At 43.2% G+C, this 25,923-nt stretch overlaps 1 long non-coding RNA gene across 4 annotated transcripts; it reads left to right on the plus strand.

Moving 5' to 3' along the window:
- On the plus strand, positions 1-25,923 carry A330102I10Rik (RIKEN cDNA A330102I10 gene). 4 transcript variants are annotated; one of them, NR_045073.1, is made up of 6 exons: positions 1,842-1,978; positions 2,297-2,466; positions 8,763-8,799; positions 14,009-14,056; positions 15,745-15,828; positions 25,530-25,923. It is a non-coding gene; the product is annotated as an RIKEN cDNA A330102I10 gene (long non-coding RNA). The 4 variants fall into 4 exon arrangements; NR_045074.1 differs by lacking the exons at positions 14,009-14,056; positions 15,745-15,828 and adding an exon at positions 9,218-9,310; NR_045077.1 differs by lacking the exons at positions 1,842-1,978; positions 2,297-2,466; positions 15,745-15,828; positions 25,530-25,923 and adding exons at positions 1-121; positions 9,218-9,310 and having other exon boundaries at positions 14,009-14,391.

Consider the following 25,923-nt stretch of genomic DNA (forward strand, 5'->3'; position numbering starts at 1 on the left):
GCCGCCTATACTGCCTCTCTCCCATAGGAAGAACACTACCTCTGGGTAGCCAGGAGCTGAGATGCAGTCTGAATGTTCACGGTGGCTTCTGACGTGGCAGCGTGAATTCTCAGCTGGGCAGGTACTGCTTGGAGCTTGCTGAGCAAACTGGCAGTGGTGGAGTTCAACTGCTTGCCCACCTTGTATGGGAGTAGGCTTGGAGGTGGGGAGGCGGGTTCTTGTGCCATGCTATGGTACCTTCAGGAGATGATCTTGGCATGATTTGTCCTGACTCAGACCTGGGCAACTCATCACATTGGCACTGTGGGACTCTCCAGCTCCCATTGCAGGCTGGTCATGGGACTGGCGTAACCCCCCCCCCCCCCGCCCGCACTCCTCAGTTAGATCATGCTTTAAAGGAGAAACCAGATTTATTGGCCTAACTCAATCTTAGTCCTCTCTGGATGCAGGACAGCTGTCGGCTAGCAGGGACACAAACAGCCATCAAGTGGAGAGTCGTTGGGACTTTGGTCTGTGTGCAGGTGGAGCCTGGAAGACTGACAGTCTAATTTCGGTCATCTAATGACTTCTTATTTTCCTAACTAATTGTGCTTGCTAAGCACACAATGGTCTGGATTAGTCTTGGAGCCTTCATCAAGTTGGGCTGCAAATCAGGATGCCAGCAAGCCTGCAATAGCCTTGGCTCCCTCCTGTGTGATGCTATGCTAATTCCCAGGATGGGTCACTCTGACAACAAAAAAGAACGCTTGACTTCTCTTGTGATGCTAGAAGAACATAATTCTTTTTTGCAGCGATTCTCTCTCTCTCTCTCTCTCTCTCTCTCTCTCTCTGTGTGTGTGTGTGTGTGTGTGTAAAATTCATCAAACCAAAGAGCCTAAGAGAGATCATTGTGGATGTGGCTTTTAATGATTTGCGGGAGAAAAAGAAAAAGAAAAAGAAAAATGACAGCCTGTGGAGACGCCGATTGGAGAAAGCAGCACACTGTGGTTATTGCCAATTTGAAATACTGGGTTTGTGAAGCCAAGCCCTAAGGGAGTAGCCGGGTAACTGAGAAAGAGATCGTAGATAAAGAAATAAAAATGACAAGCGTAATGGAGGCTGTGCGAAGGGACTGTCAGAGCATCCGTTCATGGATGGCAATCTTGCCAGGCAGAGATTGAATAATTCATAGATGGAAACTACCCTGCCTTCACCTTCCCATTTAAACCGGGCATGAGCTGAATCTCTAATAAATTTTCAAGATAAAGTAAAATGCCAATTTGAATCTGAAGAGCTTTTAAAAGCAGATGTCGCATCCCCCCGAATCGTTCAGTATCTTTCACAATTACACTCTGAGGACTGCACTTCATCAGGAAGCACCGTCACCGGGGAAAATGACTGTGATTACAATAGCAACAATAGAATGCCATCGAATGATCTCTAATTTACCTAATTTGCTAAGACTGACTGGCTTAAATACCCATTGTGTGTTGCTGGTGCCCTGTCCGTGGATCTCTCTCAAGACAGAACAAAAGTGGTGTACTGTGTGTGCTCCCTTGGTTCACACAGTCTGGCAGAGATCGGTCTTCTAAGTTACAATGTCTCTTTCGTCGGCTTTTCATCTTTGTATTTTTTTATATTTTTACTTTTTTCCTAATGCTTTGTCCTAAATGCCTTTTGAGGGAAAATGGCAAGCAGTGACTTGTTAATTTATACACTTCTTAAATTTTAAAATATACAGGCCTGGGTCTATTTGAGGAGAGGGCAGATTTGGTGCTGGGAGAAGGATTTAACAAGCCAGCCGGGATGGGGTGTGTGTGCGTACGCATGTCGTGCTCGTGCATGAGTGCGTGCAAGTGTGTGTGTGTGTGTGCGCGCGCGCGCGCGCGCGTGCGCGAGTGCACATGCACGTGTTGTGTTGTGTTTCCTCCATAAGAAATTCTTTTCCTGGATTTGTGATCCCTGTGGAACATTAAGAACCTCTCCGATTGAATCTCAGGTAGTAAAGCCGGCAGCCACTCCACGTAGCTCTTTCAGAAAGGCTGTGTGCCTGATTCCTTGATGCATCAAGGCTTTTAGGCTACTTGGCTGTGTTTGTGTCTGCTCAGCGCACAGAAGTCTGTGCTAAAGAGAACTTTCTGTCTGGCAGAGTGCCCTGCTCATTCGTCTTGGGGTGACTATGCCATTCTGAGGAGGTGGCACGGGGCTATCCATCCTCCCTGGGGAACAGAGCGGAATCATTTAGCAGACACTGGGGTTTCTGGAATTGTCCTTATAGCATGGAGACAGCATGCCAATCAGTATTTGAATATTTCAGGGAGGAACCGGAGGTATGAATGACAACTGTTTGAGAAGAAGGTCCCAAATCCCTCTCTTAAAACCTTGGGATTGTGCTTGAGACTCAGCCCCGATGTGTTCCGTGGTGAGTCACTCACCTGGTTTACCCACACTGTATGCTCCCCCTACCTGCCCCTACCTTGTCATAAGGTAAGTTGTGTTGCTAGTTATTTATATAATAAGCATGAGTGATCCTTATTGTGTGATGTTAGTGGGAATGCGCTGTTGATGTTGCCTTTTCTTCCCATTGTGTTCACACCATGCTGGGGCAGACTTAGAACTTTGTGTTAAAATATGGCATATTGAAGCATGACTTAAATATTGTAGGTTTTTTCCCCCTCTCTATTTTTTCTTTCTGAGTGCATCCAAGGCTTTAATAGTGTTTAAGGAAAGGGGGAAACAGCTTTATGTAGTGAACACTTTGCTTAAAAGCAGTAAGCAGTGTGCTGGCTAGTACTTCTGTTACCACAATGCTGCTTTAGGTAGCCTGTTCCGGAAAGAGGCTCTATTGTGAGTATGTGAAAGTCCACACTACGCCCATGCCAGCATCTCCTTCCCTTTTTTGTAATTAAAACGTAATTAAAAAGTTTTGCTTATCAGCAAGGGATTTAACTTCTGACACCTTAAAGCTATTGAAGAACTGGGGTGTGAACAGGATAGTCATGGAGTGAACCGATTGGATTTTCTGTTCAGCATTTAACAGGTATGAGTACCTTCAAATTATCCAAGAATAATTGGAAACCAGGCTAGTCATTTGGGGAGACCCATAACAAACCGATCTTCGTTATTGGGTAAGAATAGCAAGTCGGGAGCTTATTTTTTAATAAGAGGATTTAGACATCAGAATCTTGGAAAATGAGGGTGGGTTTGGTTTTTTTAGGCTGTAGGTACAAGAATATTAGTGTTTCATGTATAATATCTGTAAGGTTTCCTACAGTATGCTGCTGCTTGCTAATAATGGCACTTTCTCTTGCTTTGCCTCTAGGAACATGGGACTGCAGAGTCCCTTAAAGATTTTAGATACCATTGCTTCTTTATAGCCAAATTCTTCTTTACAAACTTATCATAGTGATTATGCATAAGTGAGCATTTTTTACACATAAATTCTGTATGTAATTTTTAATCCAGTAGTGACATCTTGTCACTCTCACAGATACGTCTCACACTGCTCTAGATGCAGTGGCTGAGTGAGAGATAATGGGCGACTTTATAACTGCTCACAACCGCAAACAAGGAGGTGCTGGAAATACGTGTCAGCAGGGTTCATTTAAGTCAAACCTAAGAAATGGCTCCACTGTATATTTCCAGTTTTGTTTGAGGTTTGTTGTTGTTGTTGTTGCTGTGGTTGTTTTTTTATGAGCAAAAAAACAGGTGCCAATAATGCCTTGCCTCCATACTTGTAAGGTACCAGCACTCCAGAGACTCAACATCAGTTAGGAAGAGTGACTGAAAGTTTAAAGAAATCCCCCAGCAACCCACCCATAGAAGTTACAGAAATGGAAATGGCTTGCACTCTAAGAATGTGTAAATTTGGTCCCTTATTAATTGGTTGTGTTGGACATCTTTTTGTGAATGCAGGCTACATTCTATTTCATTATTAAAGTCCAGCTTGGAGCAGAAACCCAAATTGAAGTGACCTGAAATTTCTCCTAGAGAATACATTAATCTGCACAGAGCCATCTGTGAGCTACTTTTAGCGAAGTTATGTGGATGCATTTCACAGATCATCAGACTGGATATTCTGTCATCAAGCCTCGTGGCTCTAATTGAATTATCTTACAAGAACAACAGCACAGTATATTTCCATGATTTTTAAGTGAGTAGTAGTGAAAAATGTCTTTATCAGGTACCTATATTTGTGCAGCCTTAGTCTGGGAGGGAGAAAAAGGCAGGCACAAATAAGAAGCAGATAAGAACAACACTTCCATTCTTTGGTGAGCTGTTTTTGACGGTGGTAAGGTCAAAAGAAGTTGGTATCTTAGATAAATTATTTTTAGGCATTTGTGTCTATAATGTGTTGGTATGTACTCGTGAGTGTGGGTCAAAGAGTGTGCCAGATTCCCTGGAGTTACAGACAGTTGTGTGATATGCACTTTGTGCTGGCAACCATACTTGGGTCCTCTGCAAGAGAAATATACGTTCTTATCTGCTGACTGAACTATCCCTCCAGGCCTGAGGTTGGTATCTTGTGTCTATAGAGTGAGTTTTTTTTTTTTAAATAACTTGTTTTCTATAGTAAAACTTTTTTCCTTTATTGCATTATGATAAATCTCAAACACGAAGAACACAAAAGTAGGAATAACCATGCACATATCAGAGTCTATAAATACACTTTGTAGCTTTTACTCTGCCATCTATGTTCTTCGGCGCCCCTCCACCCGTCAGCCTCTTCATTTTCAGATGCAGTTCAAAGCAAGTTGCAGACATCACTACACTCCATTCCTGAGGCTGTGCCTGCTGAGATGTTTAGCTAGATTCAAAGTTTACGGTTTTCAGTGCTCTCCTTTAAGCACATTTGGAGCAGGACAGAGAGTTTTTGAGAAGAAAGCACGTGACACAAAGTTCCTCTTGTACTTATCATGAATGTATGGTGCAACCTTCAGGAGCCTGAGGTTTAAACTGGAGGGCAAAAGTCCCTCAGTTTTTGATAAAGTATGAGTGTCCCTAGGCCCTCCCCTAGTCTCAGTCTCCATTCACAGGCCAGACTTCATCCACCAAGCCCTGGAGGCCCTGGGACTGCTAGCAAAGGCACTGCCACTGTACTGGGGTGGAGGAGGGTTAAGGCACACTTCAGCAGTTCCCAGGGCTGCTCTTGCTCCTGGGCCCATGGGAAGGAACCCTCTTGAGCCACCAGTGGCCTTCCTGCTGAAACTCGCTGCTCTTCCTTGCTACTCTCTCCATACCTGCCCTCTCTGCCTTCTCTCAACTTGTCTTTCCCGCTTCAGATACAAGAGAGCAACTTTGCTCATGTCCCCCCAAGTCACTGTTTCATGAATTTCATAGAAATGGTTACAGGAGATGACAAAAACCAAACCAAACCAAACCAAACCAAACCAAACCAAACCAAACCAAACCAAAACACTCAAGAATCCCATGACCTCTCATTAATTTTTTTTGATCTTAATTAAAATGTAAGTGATTGAGAATTGTGTCCCAAGTCATCAGTGCTCATTCATCTCTTGGATCTGTTCATGTGGGCAAGGGCTCTCCACTTCTCCCTGTCCTGAAGCGACGTCATAGTTCTCTAAGCTCCAGGTCAGTGTAGCCCCCCAAAGAAACCTTCCCTGGGCTTCCCACATCTAATGAGTTTCCTAGGCACCAGCGTCTGTTGCTAGCTGTGGTCCAAAGCATCTCCATTCAGGAACAACACTAAGTCATATGATATGGTCTTTCCCTTGATTCTTAAGGATCTGCCTGTCTCTGCCTTCTGAGTTCTGGGATTTGGTCTTCTCATCTCTTCCCTACCCCTTCCCCTTCTCCTTCCTTTCTCTTCCCTTTCTTCTTTTCCCTACCTCCTACCCTCTCTCCTCACTTATTCTGGGTGCCTTTTTCTTTCTTTCTTTCTCTGCCAGGAATTGAACCTATAGCCCCTACCTACTAGGCAAGTGCTTTACCACTAAACGATACTTCCAGCCCTTTCTTAGGCTTTTTAATCCCTGGAAATACAGCAGATGGCTGAAGTTATACCAGGAAAACACATCCCTTAGACCTAGCAAAGAGACCACTGGCCAGGCACCAGACTTCCTAGGGACTCAGCTTGCCCTAGTGTGGCTCTTGTCAAAAGAGTGAATAGAAGAAGCAGAGGTATTTTATTTTGCACTAAACAGATGAACTTGGAAGACAGAAGTTAAGGAATTAATACGCAGTGGACAGACAGCCATTTCTTCATAAAATACAACTTCAAGTAATTTCCCTGGTTGAGTTTTCAAAAGACAATTGAAGTGATATAGGAGAAGACTTAGGCGATGCAGGGACATGTTATGCTAAGACTATGCGAGTGTCTCACATGCACTACGGTGTGCCTGTGTGCAGCTGAATGGAAGACGACCCAGCTACCACAATGTCTGATATGATGGAGTCTGGAGCCAGACAACCTGGGTCTGAATTCTGACCCAGCTGCTTCTTATCTTTATGGCTGGACCACTTGTTGAAAGTTGGTGTTGGGAGAGATTAACATCTTTCTTGTAAGGATAGGCTAGTGGTCACGGGAATGGCTTAGGTGGGTGGTGGTAAAGCAAAGTGGTGACTTTGGCCCTGCCACCTCCTCTGCAGATATTGTGAGGTCCTCTCCTGAAGCCAGGCACAGGCTGGCATTCTGCTCTCGGACTTCCAGAACCTTGGGGCAAATCAGCATCATTTCTTCATACGTTACTCAACTCAGGTTGTCTGCCGCAGCCGTAGTGAGGACGCTCTTGGCTTCTTCAGACCTTACAGGAAGAGTAACAGTGTCTTCCTCATAGGGAAGAAATAAACTCCCACTAAGTAAATAGTTGGTGAAACACAGAGAATGTCCGGCAGGTGGTGGGCGTAAATAACAAGACTGAGAAGCTAGACCAGGCGTGGTGGCTCACGCCTTTAATCCCAGCACTCGGGAGGCAGGGGAAGACGAATTTCTGAGTTCGAGGCCAGCCTGGTCTACAAAGTGAGTTCCAGGACAGCCAGGGCTATACAGAGAAACCCTGTCTCAAAAACAAAACAAAACAAAACAAAACAAACAAACAAAAACCCAAAAAGGCTGAGAAACTAAAGTTCAGGGAAGTTATCAACCTGCTCCCCAACACATAGCAGATTAGTGAACCATTTACAATGTGACAGAGACACCCAAACCTCAGGGCAGTTTTGAAAATTGCACGTTGCCCAAGATCTAATTTTGGTCAAAACACAGATTTGTGTGGTTGTTGTGTCTCTAAAGGAAAACCAAAAGAATTCTTTAAAAAAAAAAATCACACAGTGATATACTGTTAAATACTGAAGTTTGTGTGTATGTGTGTGTGTGTGTGTTATACCTTCTGTATTCTGCATCTCTTCTAGGTTGTGATTTTTACAGGCTTTTTGAGTTCATTATTTAAGGTTTGTTTTTAATTGTAATTATGTCCATATGTCTGTGAGTGTATTAACTGTGAGTTCTGGCACCTGGGGAGATGAGAGGTTCAAGTTGAGCTGGGGTTATTGGAGGTTGGGAGCCACACAGTGCAGGGGCTGGGAATTGCTCTTAATACTGACCTGTTGCTCTAGCCCCGAAGTTCGTTTTTAAGTTCCCAACCAGAAAGTCTATGGAGACAGACCACAGTCATTAGTTTCCTTGTTTGTTTAATGTTTTGGAGAAAGTGCAAGAGATATGTGATTGCACGTGTATACATATAAACACACACCACACATATAAACACATCTAATCTAAAACATGTACCTGTGTATGTGCACACACATACATTCTTGTACTGGGCTAAGGAATAGCATGATGAAAATAACAGAGGAATAAGAAAAAAAATGGGAAAATATACAGCAGCATAAGGAAGATGACCCCAACCAATGTCCTCTTGCTTTTTAAGACAAGCACTGAGTCTGTCATTCAATCTTGTACATGTAAGTACACTCTGAGACTGTTACTACATTTCATATTCTGTGTTGTAAATGGCCTAAACATTTAGTATATCAAGGATATGGGTTAGGGATATACTCCAGTTATTATAGTGCTTACCTGACATGCATAAGGCCCTGGGTCCAATCCCTAGAACTGCCAAACTAACTAACTGACTAACTGACTAACTAACTAACTATCAAACAAAATAAATAAAGATAAAAAACCAAGAATGTGTAACAGGCCTTTTGGAGCTTGTGAGATGGCTCATAAAGGTGGCACCACGGCAACCCGAAATTGATTCCTGGAACTCACATGCATGTGGAAGGAGAGAAGTGATTTCACAAAACTGTTCTGATTTCCATATATAGACAGTGCCATACATGTCTGCATGTGTGCACACACACAATACATAAGTAAATGTGTGTGTGTGTGTGTGTGTGTGTGTATGAAGACTGGCCTGGTGAGATGGCTTAGCATGGAAAGACACTGCCTCCAGCCTCACAAACTGAGTTGGATTTCTGAGACCCGCATGGTGTGCTGTGTTCTTGCACAGCTCCTAGGGTTTGCCCTGACTGTGGTGGTGAGGGAGTGAAGGTAAAATAAACACAGACAGAAGCGATGGGATCAGATGGACCGGACTCTGCTGGAGAAACCACAGCACTCCAGAAAGCTCAGTGAGTTTCTTATATCCAGTTGGCCTGGGAGCCATTGCATACAGCTGAACGCGGAGCCAGGTCCTGAGGCTTGTTGCGGTCCTGGGCATGGCTGTGCCCTTGGTCAAACAACACAGACCACACAGGACTTCACTCGCTGCCAACAGTGCAAGGAAAGAAAGAACTGACTTTTGCTTTTGCTTTTTTGGCAGTGCTGAGGATTGAACCCATGGCCTCGTTGCATGTCAGGTAAGCACTTTGTGACTGAGGTATATCCCTAACACATAACATTGATATACTAAGTTTTAATTGTCCTCTGAATTCCACACACTCCACTTGGCACACACTCCCCTCCAAGAGAACTAAAATAAATTGCTAAAACAAACAAAAAACCCAGAAACTGGAAGAAAAGCCTTTTGAAAGAAGGGTATGTTTTTTAAACTCTACAACTTTTTGGACTCTTTTAATGGCTGTATATTATCCCAGTGGCTACTCCCTCTAGTAGGGCATTACGTTTCTCTAGTGCTCACTATTATAGATGTAGTCTGGTGACTTATTCAAACATTAGTGTACGCTACTGAGAATATTTTGAGACTAAGTTGCCTGATTTGTAGGCTGTAGATTTATTTTAAAACCACAGATGTCTTTCTTCCCTGTACTTTCCAAGGGCTCCAGTGCAGATTTAGATCCACCTTCTGGATGCTTTGGTCCCTGGAACAAGGCAGCAGGCTCTTGCTATCAAGAACCTGTCCCTGAGAAGGTGAGTGACAGGAAGCACAGCCAATGGGAACTCACAGGCAGGATGGAGATGATGGAGACATTGAAACTTGCAGAGGGCCTGGGATGTTTTGAGATAGTGAAAAAAGATATGGTTCCTCACAAGGCTGGGATAACAGAGCCTACAGGGATAAAGCAAGGTGGGAGACTAAGGATGCCAGGAAAGGCCCTGGATCCCTGTGGAGCAAGGACATGTGAGCTCAGCATAGACGTTGGCTGTGACCGTATGTGTGTAGAAGCCAACTGGGAACGATCTTACCTAAGCATATATATGGGCTGTTTTCTATAACTCAGAGGGATGGAAGACAAAACCTCAAAGTAGAAACAGACTGGGTACCAAATCTGAATGTGATCATTTCCTTAGGATAACTTGCCGTAAACAAAGTGAACTTAAGACTCAGAATGACCCAAGGTTTTCTGTCTGTATCATTCTCTGTATTTGTATTTTTCAAGTCTCTGGTACTTCTATTTATCTCTGGCAAAATGTTATTAGAGAAAGGTGGGAGAGAAAAATTACCCAAGCTAATTGATCATTAAGTATAATTGTCCATTAAGTACAAATTTCCATTTATAATCTATTTCATCCCAGAGGATTTCAATTATTTGATTGCCTTATTGATACGCTGAGGGGGTAATCATTAAGTGTGTAAACAAACAATATAACTTTCTACACGAGAAAGAGGCAGATATTTATCAGTTATGCATATTGTCAGAGAATTCTCTAGAAGGGTGAAGATATGTACTAGAATAAACAGAGGTGAGTCTCATCTCAAAACCCAGCTCCCACCTCTTGGCGACTTCTCAATAGCTTCAGGACACAGGCCTGTTTTGTGCTCAATGGTGAGGTGTATGAACTTGGCAAGGTGCCTTGACTTCCATGAGCCTGTAATTCTTCTTTTCTAAGCAGTGGATAATATGGAGACTCTTCTCAGAGGGGTTCTGGAAGAAATAAAATCATTTAATCTTGGAACCTTCTAGAAACATTCCTGGTGCCCCACGAGCCTGTGGACTCTTCTGGAACATGGAACCCAACATCAAGCCTCCTGACTTACCTTACTCTGTTCCCTTACCATAGGTATGCCCCAGCTGACATGAGGGTCTTGTCCTTCCCTCTGCTCCCGCCATCTTCTTTTTCTGACCTTTCTAGGCTCCTCTGCTGTCTGGAATGATGGCCACATTCTTGTCTTGCTTGATTCTTCTAGAGAAGTACTAAAGATTGCTATTCTCTGCTTCTGTTTATTCCTTGTCCTGGCAGACTAGCAAGTAAGGAGATAGTGGCTTTCTCTGTAAAACCCTCCAGTCTGATCTGGCCACATTTCTCCGGGCTACTTGTGATAATTAGCAGAGTAATTTAATTGCTCTACCATAGGAACAATCCCGGAAGCCAGGGAGCATGCACTTTGTTGACTCTGTCAGTCCTTGTCTCCTGTGGTCATCTTAGGTGCTCAGTCGCTGTCACTCTTGCTCTGGTTTATATCTAAGTTTTGGGGATCCAAGCCAGGGCTCTTCCATGACAGACAAGCACCCTGCCACTGAGCCTCCACCTCAGAATCAAGCATCATCTAAGAGTGACTTCACTTGTTAGTTAGCGGACAGTGTGAAAGGAGGGACAGGACGCCTCATCTCACTTTTGTTTCAAGCATTCTGCTTACGTCCCATTAGACTTACAAGGAGCAAACAAACCACAGTTAGGAATACTTTCACCAATGTCCATGAATTGTAGTGTCAAAAAAAGAGATGTCACTCAGTACTGAGGATGGATCTTTCTGATAAGGTCACCTGCCAGGAGTATGGCAGCAGGATATTAGGCTAAATCAATCAATCAATCAATAATGTGGCATTCAGAGCTGAGCAGGGCAGGTCCCACTCAGCTCTGAAGATGAGCTGTGTGACTCCAAGACGCTACTTGTTTGCTGTCTCTGGGTTTCATCTCTTAAAAAAAAAAATGTGTCTAAGAGCTAGGGATGGTTTAGTCAGTAAGATGCTTGCCCAGTCAGACTCACATTCTGAGTTCAATTCTCAGAATCCATGTGAAAAAGCTGGGCATGGTAGAATATGACTGTAATCTCACAACTGAAGTGGAGCTGGGGCATTCTGACCACATTGTAGCCTACCTAGCAAGTTCAAGACCAATGAGAGACTCTGTCTTTAAAAAAAAAAAAAAAAAAAAAAAGCAGACAGTGCCCAAGGAATGACATCCAATTTCAACTTCTGACCTCCAATCCAAAGGCATTGTATCTAGGTATTCACCCACCCATCACCTCATGCATACACACACACACACACACACACACACACACACACACACACACACACAGAGGCAGGGGGCACACAAACATGTATATAGCCATAGCAGCTACCTTGTACTGTGGGGATGTTTCACCATACTACAGACTTCCAATATTCCAATATGTGGAACATCATCTCCTAAGTAGATGCTCAATAAAAATCCGTTGGCTCTATGAAAAGAGCTAAAGACTATTGATGGCATGTGACACAGAGCCTGGTGTTGGCTGAGAGGAGTTGCTAGCTGCCAAAACCTCCACAGAAACAACAAAATGTTATCATGTTTCCCTCTGTGAATCCAGAAGTACAAGATGGAAAAATAAAATAAAAAAGACTGGCGAGATGGCTCAGCAGGTAAAGGTGCTTGCCATTAAACCTGATAACCTGACTCCCATCTCTAGAAGCCACGTGGTAGAAGGAGAGAACCAGTTCTAGGAAGTTCTGTAAGTTGTCCTCTGCCTCTGCATTCATGTTGTGGTACACATCACCCCTGCCCCTGCCAATACATAAAAAATGTAATTCTTTTTAAAAAATCAGAAAAAAAATTAAGGGAAAAAAAGGCGGGGAAGGTGTCGGGGGAGGTGGGGACAGCAGCTGAGTGATGGTGGCTCATGCCTTTAATCTCAGTACTTAGGAGGCAGAGGCAGGCAGATCTCTGAGTTCAAGGCCAGCCTGGTCTTCTATAGAGTGAGTTCTAGGACGGCCAGGGATACTCAGAGAAATCCTGTGTTGAAAAACAAAACAAACCAACCAAACAAACAACAACAAAAACCTAGACAAAACAAAAATGAAAATGAACTGGCAAGATGGTGGGAAAAGATACCTGCCACAAAGCTGGACATTGGGGTTTGATCACTAGAGCCACATGATGGAAGGAGAAGACTGACTCATGTAAGGAGTCATACATACATATACATACATAAGACATGGATGGCATAACACATGCTTTCTCTCCTTTCTTTCTCATACACACACACACACACACACACACACACACACAGACAGACACACAGACACACACTCATACTAAGTAAGTAAATAATAATAAATGCAATTTTAAAAGAACTTTTAAAATGTTATAGATTTTTATTTAACGTCTATTGGTGTTTTGCCTGCATATATGATTGTGCGAGGGTGTTAGAAGCCCTTGAAGCTGGAGTTACGGACAGCTGTGAGCTGCCATGTGAATGCTGGGGATTGAAAGTGGGGCTCTTAGAAGAGCAGTCGGCTCTCGTAACTGCTGAGCCACCTCTCCAGCCCTAAAAGAACTTTGAACAAGTGTGTGACCTGGACCTTGGAGGTTTATATAATTCAGGTTGCTGGTGCGCATGATTGCACCACATTTGCACGCCTTGTACACATTCACCGCACTGCAATGTCTCCCTCCTGCCACCTGGGATATGGAGGCTTGTCTGGGATCGCTGAGCCACTGCCATTATGGATCCTGGTGTAGGAAGTCTATGTTGCAGTGGGAGGCAGAATGAGACCGGGTGTTCTCCATGTACCTGACCCGAGGTTTCTGGTGAAGACTGGGATGGGGTATGGCCAGTGATTCTTGTGTGTGTGTGTGTGTGTGTGTGTATGTCTGTGTATGTGTGTGTGTATATGTCTCTGTGTGTGTTTGTATACATAGAACATTTTGCATTTTGGAGATAGGGTTTCAGGTTTCGTAGTCTTGAACCTACTATGTAGACCAAGATGACCTTCCCAGTGCTAGGCACGCATCACCGTGCTCATGTGGAGCTAAGGATAGAAATCAGGGCTTCCTGCACACGAGACAAGCATTCCACCACCCAAGCTGTATTTCTAGCCCATAATCCCATGTATTTTTTTATTACATTTACCTATCTAACCCTATCTATCTATCTATCTATCTATCTATCTATCTATCTATCTATCTATCTATCTATCTATGTGTATATGTGTGTGTATGTGTGTATCTGTATTGTGTGAGTGCACAGACCATGGCACCTTTATAGGGATCAGGAATTGAGGATAAATTATGGAAACTTGTTCTCTCTCTCTGGGACATGGGTCCCGGGGATGGTCTTGGCAGTGAGCCATCTCACTGGCTCTATCCTGTATTTTTATTGTACTGTATGGTACTCTGAGGGGTCAAGAATGGAGGGCTTTGAATTAGTGAATCAAATAATCATATACCTAACAAAATTACTGAATAGTCTTCAGGCTTCAGAGGCAACCAAGTCTCTATATCTCTAAGGCAAGAGGGCGTTTCCCTTGTCAGATCTCTTCAGATTTAGGAAGGTTTTCACATGGCCTAATGGAAGGACTATTCCTAATGAAAGAACTATCAGTTGACTGATCTGTGGCAGATAACCACGGAATAGCCCGGCACTGGTTTCTAACTGCTTTTTCTTTCCTGCCTCTACTACAGGTGCTGGGAACATTAAATCTTCATGTCTGGAGGACAAGAAAACTAAAAGTACTCATTGTTCAGTAGCCACTGAGGCTGATGGGAGGCGGGACTGTGGATTCACGTGGCTGACGATGACTGGTCTTCCTGGCCATATTACTTTCTCTTTCTTTTATCAAGTACAGACATGGCGCCTGCCTGGAGTGGTGGTATGAGTGCCCAATCTCAACGAAACAACCAAGGCCACCTGTTCCCATTTTTTTTTATTGCTGTTGTTACATGTGTATATGTGACATATGTGCATGTATGTTCATGTGTTTGTGGGTACACATTGTATGCCGGTGTGTGTGGATATGTCTCTACGTGGCCATTGAAGAAATTAAAACAGGAAGACTCGATTGTTATCGAGTTATAGTTTCTTTGTGTTGGTAAACCTACAGAAAGAGATGCACACAGTGAATGGGGCAGAGAAACTGCATTAGTAGCCATTGGCTACTTAGCAAATGTTTGGCTATGCTATTTCATATTTCAGCACGGACCTTCTATAAATAAGGAGGTGTTTCTATTAAGTTCTTCAAAAATATATATATATATTTTTTTTTAAAATGAGACTCAGGACTCCACACAAATCTGAGTGCTTACTGCTTTCAGGAAGTTTAGTTCTCAGCACTTGTGTTGCATGGTTCACAACACCAGTAACTCCAACTCCTCTAGTCTCCTCTGGTACCCACAGATACACACACACACACACACACACACACACACAAATAAATAAATAAATAAATAAATAAACAAACAAACAAACTAACTCAATTTCTCTTAGCAAGCAAAATTATCCTTGGAAATGACATTCTTAAACCAGACATATTTAAGCCATGTCTATCACCCTGAGTCTCAAGAGGCTGAGGCAGAAGGACTCTTGTTAAATTTGAAGCCAGTCTGGGCTATATAATGAGTTCCAGGCCAGCCTGGGCTACCATGTGAGGATTCATCTTCCACTCCTACTCCCCTGTCTCCACCACAAAAGAAACTAAATAGCTGCTAGTTTAAGTGAGATAGTCAAGTTTGGTTTTCTCTAAGGTTCAGTCCAGCTACTTTAGGGACCATCTCGGAAAGCTTGTTTGTACAAGAGACTAAGGAAAGATCATGGAATGCTAGGGTCATGGAAAGAGCAGGGAAGCCGGCCTGAATGTCTCGCACCTGGCCAAAGCCATGCCAGTTTGAACACTGTGATATATTATTTTATAAATAGTTTAACTCAACCAATGATGCAAGGGGTATAAACCTTTACACAAAGAATAAACAGCACGAGGAATCTGTGTCCTCAAGGGATTGCACCTCCAAATTCTGAGGTCACAGAGGAGGGGAGATGATTGACCGTGCCTGGCGAACCCTGACTTTGGAAATGAATCTGAATATCACCTAAGGGGTACAAAATGAAGTTACCCATCACTGAAAGGCATAAGCTGCACAGCAGCGCTTGCTGGCTATTCATGCCTGTGATGCCTAGCCAGCTGGGGAAAGCCCAGGGAGTCACTTGCTCTGCTCTGCTCTGCTCTGCTCTGCTCTGCTCTGCTCTCTCAGGCTCGCCTGAGTTGTTATGGTGATGCCTTGACTCAGAAGGGCTTAGTCTTCCCTCCTGCATCCTTATGCTAGTTTCCTTTGGAAGGGATGTGAGATTCTGGGGACCGGATCCTTTTGCTCTAAGTCCATTTCTGAGACCACTAGTGGAATTTTAATTCCTCCCTCTCCCGCAGGTTTGAAGGCAGCAATGTGCCCAGTGTTCATTTTCCCAATGTTGACGGTTGTGCTGTGGTTTTACTGAAGAATGCCCCTTGAAGGTAGGAAAAAAATGTACGTACATTAAAATATTTTAGGTGAGAGGACAACAGGCCACACACACACTCCCAGATGGTCCCCATCAAGAGCCATGCATACAGTAGCTCCAACATTGCTGCAAACTTGTGATAATTTTGAAGAAGGGTGGAGCTGGCTGTGATGGCCCCCTTTTGGAATCTGACCACATGGAGAGCTGAGACAGGAGAAGTACCACGAGATCGAGGCTCGTCTCGTCTATGTAGTAAAAACCTATCTTTTGAAAACAGACAAATATCTTCCAAATAACTCTTGATCCCCAAAGAATTTATAATCAGTTTCAAACAAACAATGGATCATTAAAAAAAAAAAACGTTATCTACCTCAGCATTTTAAAAGAGACTTATTTCATTTCACGGATGTAAGTGTTTTGCTTGCATTTGTGCGAGCTTGCTGCGGCTCAGGCATGCGATCCCCTGGAACTGGAGTTGCAGACAGTTATGAGTGACCATGGAGGCACTTGGAACCAAACCCAGTCCTCTGCAGCGTCAGCTAGTGACCTTAACCACTGAGCCAGGCTCCACCTCTCCCCGACACCAAGTAGTTCTTAAAAGCAAACCCCACGATTTTTCATCCATCAAAAATAGACAACTGCTTGGTTTCTGTAGAGTTTGCCTGAGTATTAACAACACTGCCACAGGGCCTAAGAATGTGGGTGCCACCCACGTTCAGGGTGGGTCTTCTCCCATCTGCCCCTCTAGAAATATCTCACAGACACACCCGAAGGTGTACCTCAGAAATGCCCAAGGTGTTCCTTATCCAATCAAATTGACAAACTAACGATGCACCTCACTTTATATAGATTCTTGCCTTGGGCATGCAGCTTAGTTGGGAGAGTTCTTGCCTAGTACACACAAGGCTTTGGATTCGAGTCATAGCCCTGTATAAACCAGGGATGGTGGCTGTGCCTGTAATCCCAGCACTTGGACAAAGGGAGAAGAGATCGGGAGTTGACAGTCAGCTTCCACTAGTGAGTTTGAAACCAGATAGAGCCACAGGAGACCCTCAAACCAAATAAACAAAAAAGGAATCTTGCCCATGTTTTGCACTTACCTACAGCTCTGCTGACCCACCATCTGGATCTTTTTTTCCCCATACAATGGGGTTAATCTTTCCCTCTCCATCCTTAGGATGGTTTCTTTGACATTAAAGGGAAACTCTAGATTGATTTAGAACCCAGTCCTGACTAAGGTTAGACATGCTTAAATGAAGGAGTGACAAATACTGGCTTGGGCCTCATGTGAGTATATGTGAACTTGTATCAGCAGGAAGGAATATTCTAGATCAGCCTCCTGGGAGGCAATTAGTTTAAAGAAGACCCCGGGCTTTGGTAGCATGACGTCTACTTATATGTGATGCTGGGTAAGTCACTTGAATTCTTATGCATCTCTTGTGAAATGTGGAAAGTGTGTCACATAACCAATGAGATGTTTTGAATGAAGTGTCGTAGACTTCTTGTACATAAGATGCCTGAGCACACACCGAACACTTTGAAGTGACTGGTGTGTCAGTTCACCCAGAACAAGATGTATCGATTCTCTCCAGTCGCAGACATATCACGTGTTTACTCATGGTCAGTGAGAACGCTCAGTAGCCCACCCTGTAGGACAGGCTATATTATTCTGCAGTAACAACCACCTTCACCTCCCAGTAGCTTTAAGAGCAACCGAGAGTCTGTTGAGAACCTCTAACAGAGCCTCTGTAAGCAACAGGTGTGCACATATGCAAGCAAAACACTTAAATGCATAAAATAAAACAAGTCTTCTTTAGAATGCTGAGGTAGACAACTTTTTTTAAAAAATGATCCATTGTTTGCTTTGAGACTTATTATAAATTCTTTGGGGGACTGAGGGTTCTTTAGAAGATTTTTTTCTGTCTTAAAAGGATAGGTTTTTACCACATAGCCAGTAACTTTTAGAGCAACCAGAAGTCCATTATCATTATTCAAACAAAGACTACTTCAGACCCCTTGACTTTTCAGAGAAGGCTTCCCTTTGGGATGGCTCAGCCTCCTTCTTAAGACAGGTTTTTTTTTTTTTTTTTTTTTTTTTTTTTTTGTGGTGCTGAGGTAGGGAGAGAATGAGGTCCAGCTGAACTGGAGTGATTAGATGCTCGAGTCAGATAGGAAATTCAATTTTCCCCCCATTTCATTGGTAAAGACCAGCTCTATGGCCTGATATAAATGCAAGGAGCTAAAGTCATGTAATCTCTTGAACTTCTAAAAGGCAAATGACAAGTGAGAGCACGGATGGCTCTCTGTCTACTTGGAGGGGGACATTTCTAATCAAGTGCTATTAGAATTGTCGAATTTGTAAACCGCACAAAAGCTTTGATGGCCAATCCAGTGATATTTACAAATGATGCCCTTTTGAAATGAGAGCTGTGGTTCTAGACTACAGAGCCTGCTTTCTCTTCCCTATTTTTCAACATTTTTGCAGTGTTATGACTTAGAGAAGTGTCACTGAATCCCACCAAGCACGTACTAAGTGCTTAGTACTTACTGACGGAGGAATACCACCATAAAGAAACTACACTTGAAACGTCAGTGGATTCATGGTTGTACTTCATATCCAAAGTCACAAGGCCATGACAGAGCCAGAAAAAGAGTTTTCCTGTATATTGCCATTAACTACCAAAGTGCTTTTATTACTTCCCTGAGAAAAGCTGGACCCAGCAGAGTTATTTATGTCTGTTGGCAGTTTCCAAAGGTGATTGCCATCTTTAGCCTTGGACTCTATTCATGCCCAGGTTTGGCGCAGATATAGAGCAAAAACAATGCCTAGCACAGTTAGAGGCAATATCCTACTGTAGTTACTCCATAGTGCCTATCCCAACAGAGAATGTACAAAGACACTACCCAGATGCTTCCTCCTCTTAGATTAATTTCCTGCTATTGTGATAAAAGACCCCAGTAAAAGCAACCTATGGGAGAAAGGGTTCATTTGGTTATAGTCTGTTATGGCAACAGGAACATGAAGCAGCTGAAGGCATTATATCCACAGTCAAGAGCAGAGAACAATGAATTAATGCAAGCGAGTTACTGCTTAGGGAATTGTGCCACCCACAGTGGGTGGGTTTTCCAACTTTAATTAATGTAATCAAGGTAAGCATTCATGCCTACAGGTCAACCTGGTCTAGACAGTCTCTCATTGAGACTCTTTTCTCAAGTGATTGTAGATTGTGTCAAGCTGACCATTAAAACTAACCATCACATATTCTACAAACTTCCTAAGGACCAATCAGAATGAATGTTTATACTAATAGCTTGCCTATCTTCTTTGCTGGATCCTGTGAGATCGGATCAGGACACTATTGGGGAGGAGAGAGCATACTGGCAAGAGGGGAATGTTGATACCAGAGGTGGGAGGGAGGAGTCAGGGAGAGGATGAATGAGATTTAAGTACAGTGATAGATATACATGAAAATGTCACAATGGCCTGGGGAGGTGACCCAGTATGCAAGCTTGAGGGTCTAAGTTTGGATCCCAAGAAAGAACATAAAAGCTAGGAATGGCAGCATATACCCATTACTCCGGCACTGGAAAGGTAGAAAGAGATAGTTCTCCGGATCTCAGCAGCCAGGCTGTCTAGCAGAAATAGAGAACTATGGGTTTGGTGACTGGCATTGTCTCAGAAGGAAAAGTAAGGCACAAAGAGCAGCATGCAGCATTGACCTCTGACCTCGACCCAGGCACACAGGCACAAGCGCACCCCACATATATGCATACACTTACATACTCCACACTAAACACATGCACACGGAAGCCGACTTCTTTGTATGACAACTCAAATCTTAATAGAAAAGAATGAAGATCTGGTTTGTGTAGAGTTTTGAATCCCCTGCTCCTGAGAGGATTCTTAGACTAACAAAGAGCAAAATCAGTGTTTCCTGAGTCAGACAGAAGCCCTGCAGTCACACCAGAGACCCGAACGTTAGCCTGCACCTTTCTGCCTTACTCTGTTTTACAATGATAAATTGGCGTCTGTATGCAAAGAGGAAAATGGGGACAGGCTGAGTTTGTATTCTCAGCTGTTGCCCAGACCATGCGAGAAGAGAGACTTCGATTTCATTTTAGCATCCAGGAGACATCAGGTCCAATTTAATTTGATCCCCAAATGACCAAGCTGATTAATTGTCAAGTCTGGTTTTACTCCATAGTAAACCTTAATCTTTCATAATTTGCCATGAAATTAATGGGAGTTGGCTATTTCAGGCACGAATGAGGGAGGCCTAACAAACCTCCCCAGGCTGTCTTTAGGCCAGGTGGGGATGGCCTGGCTGCACCCGAAGAGGAACAGGTGGAATGAAGATTAGGTCACATGGTGAGAAGGGGGTGGCCGGAGGCCGGCAGCTGTTGAAATCCCAGGTGTGTGTGAGTTGGCAGGGGTACAAAGCCAGGAGCTGCTAACAGCTCAAAGTCCCAGGGCTGTGCAGCTGCTCGCTTGGCGCTAGCTGTGGACCCACCTGTAGTGTTGACGGGCACACCCCACTCTTGGAGCAAGAGAACATGAGAGGTCTGGGGAAGAGCAGCCACCCACCCCTTCTTAGCCAGAAGGTTGCGGGGAGCAAACTTACTCCCTGACTGACAAAAGTGAGTGGACTTGAGACCAGACCTCCTTGGCTTTTCTTATTTACCACGCAGCCCTTGGAGGTCTAAAGAAAAGATACACATTTTCTTTCTATCCAAGAACCTAGTCCCAAGCACCCCTAGGAAGTAGGGAAAAATTAACCCTGAGCTGGAGGGTAAATCAACAGGCAAAGACATTGGCTGGGGGTAGGGAGACCACAAGGGATCAAGACTGAGAGACCAAAATAAAAGCTGCCCCTGCTGGGCTGGGGAAGTGTGTACAAAAGTCCTACAAGCCAGCCTGTCTTAGTCTGTCTCTGCCCGGAACAAAGCCGGGCTGTGGCTTTCTCGGAATGGAACACAGCCTCAGCTCTGAAAAGGCTAGGCTCAGTAGCTGTCAGTTATGCAGTGTTTCTTTCTTTTCTTTTTTTTTTTCCATTTTTTATTAGGTATTTAGCTCATTTACATTTCCAATGCTATACCAAAAGTCCCCCATACCCACCCACCCCCACTCCCCTACCCACCCACTCCCCCTTTTTGGCCCTGGCGTTCCCCTGTACTGGGGCATATAAAGTTTGCAAGTCCAATGGGCCTCTCTTTGCAGTGATGGCCGACTAGGCCATCTTTTGATACATATGCAGCTAGAGACAAGAGCTCCGGGGTACTGCTTAGTTCATATTGTTGTTCCACCTATAGGGGTGCAGTTCCCTTTAGTTCCTTGGGTGCTTTCTCTAGTTCCTCCATTGGGGGCCCTGTGATCCATCCAATAGCTGACTGTGAGCATCCACTTCTGTGTTTGCTAGGCCCTGGCATAGTCTCACAAGAGACAGCTATATCTGGGTCCTTTCAGCAAAATCTTGCTAGTGTATGCAATGGTGTCAGCGTTTGGAAGCTGATCATGGGATGGATCTCTGGATATGGCAATCACTAGATGGTGACCTCCCGAGCACAAAAGGCAACTGAGGGCGGCACATTCAAATAATAGCAGTGTGCACAGGTGAAGTAACAATCTCTTGCTGGGGTGCAGGCTACAAAGTGTTGGGGGATCTCATTCTATGTTAAAGCCAGCCTCCAGCCTCCAGAAGAAGGATGAATCTGGCCATTGCCTTCATGGTTCGCCCATCTCTGCTTGTGAGTACAAATGGCAGAACTGCTGACCTGCTATCACGTGAAGTCACTCTCCCGCGTCCCTTGTAGAATTAGAAGCCCATTTTGAAGGTATGGGGACATTACAGACCTGCCAAAGGCACGTGGTCTCAGCTTGGTTGGGGAAAGGGGTGCATGATCAGTCAATGGTCTTCATGTGTGGGCCCCCAGGTCACTGGAGCGTGATCCCGAAAGAGGATTAGATTATAGGACCTTGTTCCCTTTCTCTTACCTTTTGTTCCTTCCTGAACTGTGGTGGGAGTGGCTTTGATGTCACTCAGTGAGAGTAAGTCAAATCAAGAACTGGAACAAAAACTGTGGACCTAAACTCATTTAAACTTAAATCAGTGCATCTTTTCTCTTGATGGGTTGGCTGTCTCAGGCATTTTGTCATAACTACAAAACACTGATAAAAACAAAGAAATGACAGACAGTATGAAAGCTATGGCATTCTTGCCTCTGTGTATTCTGCAGCCCCTTGGCTTGGCTGTGCCACTCTGACTACCACAGGATCTTAAGTAGAGGTTATCTAGAAAGGTTTTCCAGTTTTTGAACAATATAGTCTGGATCCACCTATTTTTGTGGTGGAATGAAGATGTATCAATAGTACATCTTGTTGCAAAGGTTAAAAAAAAATAAAAAAAAGCTCTGTGCTAAACATGCCTGAGAGGGACACAAGAAAAAAAACTAGGGTCCTCTTTTACCTTGGCTGTTGCTGTGGGGACCAGTCTTGACGCCCAAGTCAGGATCTCTCATGACAGAGGATAGTCTTGTGGCTCTCATACCTGATTGAGCATCTGTGGTCATTCACAGGACTCTAGAGTCAGGAAGTCTGGATGGAACTTAAAGCCTAATAATGATCTAGACCCAGACGGTGCTGATCCACCTATTGGAGACAACATTGTTAGAACCTCTTGGACAGCTGTACGTGATTTCTCAGATATACTGCCCTGAGATAACTCTCAATGGCTATGCAGCCAACCCAATCTTTCAGTTCTAAAAGGGGACAAAGAGCTCATTGGATCACAAGGTACACAATATTCAATAAAGTTGTCTCTCTGTTTGGACCCTGACCAGAAAATAATCATTAAATCATAGAAACAAATCTCGAGTTTTGTTTTCAGCAACATTTAATTGTGTTTCCTTTCTAATTTAGTTTGATTGAACATATTTATGTGAAGTACTGTGATCATTTAATGCATGTATTTAATGTCATGGCCAGATATGGGCAATTAGCATTTCTTGATCAAATATTTACCATGTTTAAAAATGCACATTTGTATGTATGTATGTGTGTATGTTTGTGTTTAGGGTGTGCACGTGTGTATGCATACAAGTGTGTGTGAGTGTACACATATGAGTGGAAGAACAACCTTGGGTGTCATGCTCAGGGACACTGTCCATTTCCTTTGAGACAGATTCTCATTGGCTGGGACCTCACTAGTTAGGTTACCGTGGCTGGCTAGAATGTCTCAGGGATCTCACTCTCCCCCACTGCCCCAGCATTGGAATTAAAAGTATAGTTCATCACACACCTCCACCCCATTTTCCCATGCATTCTGGGGGTCAAGTTCGGGTCTTCATGCTTGTAATGACTGTGCTATCTCTCTGATGCAACATCTATCATTTGTGTTGGTAAACCTTTCAGAGGGTTGGAGAATTGAGACAGGATTGTACTCTAGCTCAAGATGGACCTGAATTTACTGTGTATCTGAAGCTAGTCTCAAACTCACTGTATTCCTCTGGCCTTGGGTTCTCAGGTGCTAGATAGATAGATCACAGGTGCACGTCACCATGTCCAGGTATGTTGGAAAACTGAATTTCTCAAGTTCCTTACCAAATATGTAATAAATGGTTAGTTGCCTTGAATACATAAAAATGCAAATAAAGTATAAAATAAACTATAGCTACCTCACAGTACTTAAAAATACTAGCATCTAGCTGGAGAGATGGCTTAGTGGTTAAGAGCATCAACTACTCTTCTGAAGATGCTGAGTTCAATTCCCAGTAACCACATGGTGGGTCACAACCATCTTTAATGGGATCTAATACCCTCTTCTGAAGACATCTACAGTCTACTCATATAAAATAAAATAAATAAATGGTAAAAAAATATTCTCATCTTTTTATCCTAGCCATTAATAAGCACATTTTGGTACTCATTGTCCAGCCTTCCTCTAATCCCTCCTTACTCCCATTTCCCTTCCTCCAGTGCCTACTGTTCGATGAAATAAACTTTTCTTAGCTTCCACATTTTGGTGAGAATATACATCCTTTGCTTTTCTCTGCCTGGCTTATTCCAGTTAATGAGATACCCTGTAGTTCCATCTCTGTTGTTTCAAATGATACTATCATGTCATGAATTTGGCTAGATAAAATTTTGTTTTGTGTATATATACCTATTCTTCCATAAACATAAGCCTTAGTCAAAGAATCTTGACTTTTTTCCCCTTCAGAGGCAGTAGGATCACACCTAGGTCCGCACACCTGTTGGGTAAGCACTCTTCCATGGAGCTATATCCCCTCTCCCAGAATCTCTACTTTTAACTTGGAGATACTGTCAGAGGTGGAGGGAGGAGACACTCAGAATAGAAGAGTGAACTAGAATTTGTAGAATATCAAATATTCAATTCCACTTTCAAGTCTGTGTTTCCTGGGTTTCTTTCTTCTTCTTCTTCTTCTTCTTCTTCTTCTTCTTCTTCTTCTTCTTCTTCTTCTTCTTCTTCTTCTTCTTCTTTTCTTCTTCTTCTTCTTCTTCTTTCTTCTTCTTCTTCTTCTTCTTCTTCTTCTTCTTCTTCTTCTTCTTCTTCTTCTTCTTCTTCTCTTCTTCTTCTTCTTCTTCTTCTTCTTCTTCTTCTTCTTCTTCTTCTTCTTCTTCTTCTTCTTCTTCTTCTTCTTCTTTCTTCTTCTTCTTTTTTTCCCTAACCATAGAACCTGGGGCAAATTCTTTAACTTTTCTAAATCTCAATTTCTTTCCTCTAAATCTGAAGTGATAATATTTATCAGACAGATTTGCTGTCAGGCCTAATGATGTTAGGGAATCAGAGATGGCCTGTCAATCACTGGATAGTAAAATGCATACATATCACAGCATTGTATATCAAAGAAAGACACAGCAAAATAGATGCACAGATTCCAGCTCAAAGAAGCCATGAAAACACAGGTGCTTAGGGGAAAGAATAGGTACTGAATCACTTCTATAAATTAGACAATAAAGGAGATGCATATCAAGTATACATTATGTCTATATATTAGAATTAGAGTGGGAAAGGAGAACAAGATATGAACATGAAAACTTCAGAAATAAGTAAATCACTCTGAGTGGTAAAAGTCTGTGTCAGACAATACTAAGAAGCTATGGAGTCAACACCCTGTGGATAGGACAGTATCATGTGGGAGCCTGGCCAGGCCTCCATAATACTGTTTCCTCCTCTGCAGAATTGAGTTCTGTTGCTTTACATAGCCACTGAGAATAATCAATGCCCCAACCTCTTTCAAAGGTGCTGTCAGGTGGGTTCTGACTAACGTTATACAACTGCAAAAGTCACTAGAAACTTCTTTTCCATAAGTAAAGGAGTCTTCATAAAGGATTTAGTACAAAAGTACATCTCAGAGAGAGAAGGGAATTATAGAGAATGTCTGAAATTGTTGCCATAGCTGACCCACCCTAAGGAAGAGAGTTGTCTGCAATGCTCACACTGTCCTTAAAGGCAGAGGAGAATGGCCTTGGGAGATGCAGCCTTGTGATGGTTCATCTTGACTAAGTTTGGAACCCCCAAAGATACATCTTTGGGTGTGTCTTCAAAGGCATCTCTAGAAGGGATTAATGGAAGATTAATGAATTCACCATCTTGAATGTGGTTGGTACCAATTCATGGGTTGGGGGGCAGGGCCGAATAAAAAAGAATAAATGAGCTGAATATTAGCATTTATCTCTCTCTGTTTCCTCATTAGGGATGCTGTGTAACCAACCAGCCACCTCGTGCTTCTGCCACTGTTGCTTCCCCACTGTGATAGACTGTGCACACTCAAACTGCAAGCCAAAATAAACCCCACCCTCCTTAGTTGCTTTTCCCAGGAATTTTGTCACAGCAGTGCTAACATAAGCCAAGCTTGGGGTTAGGGTCATTAACCCTAAGAGGGAAAAAAATGTCTGTTCAAAGAAAGAGTTATAAACAAATAATAGACATTAATAGAGTGGCTTTAAGGTAATTTGTGTCTGTAAAGAATAATTCTTTCCTAAATCTCTGCCTTAGCTTCCCTGTATACTACCTGTATATGCATGAGTACTCAGAGTTCGTTTTGATTGGGCAATCCTTTACAGAAAGAGATTATGAATTCAGTTTGA

Source organism: Mus musculus, chromosome 13, assembly GCF_000001635.26.
Source record: "Mus musculus strain C57BL/6J chromosome 13, GRCm38.p6 C57BL/6J".
In the NCBI taxonomy this organism is placed as follows: domain Eukaryota; kingdom Metazoa; phylum Chordata; class Mammalia; order Rodentia; family Muridae; genus Mus; species Mus musculus.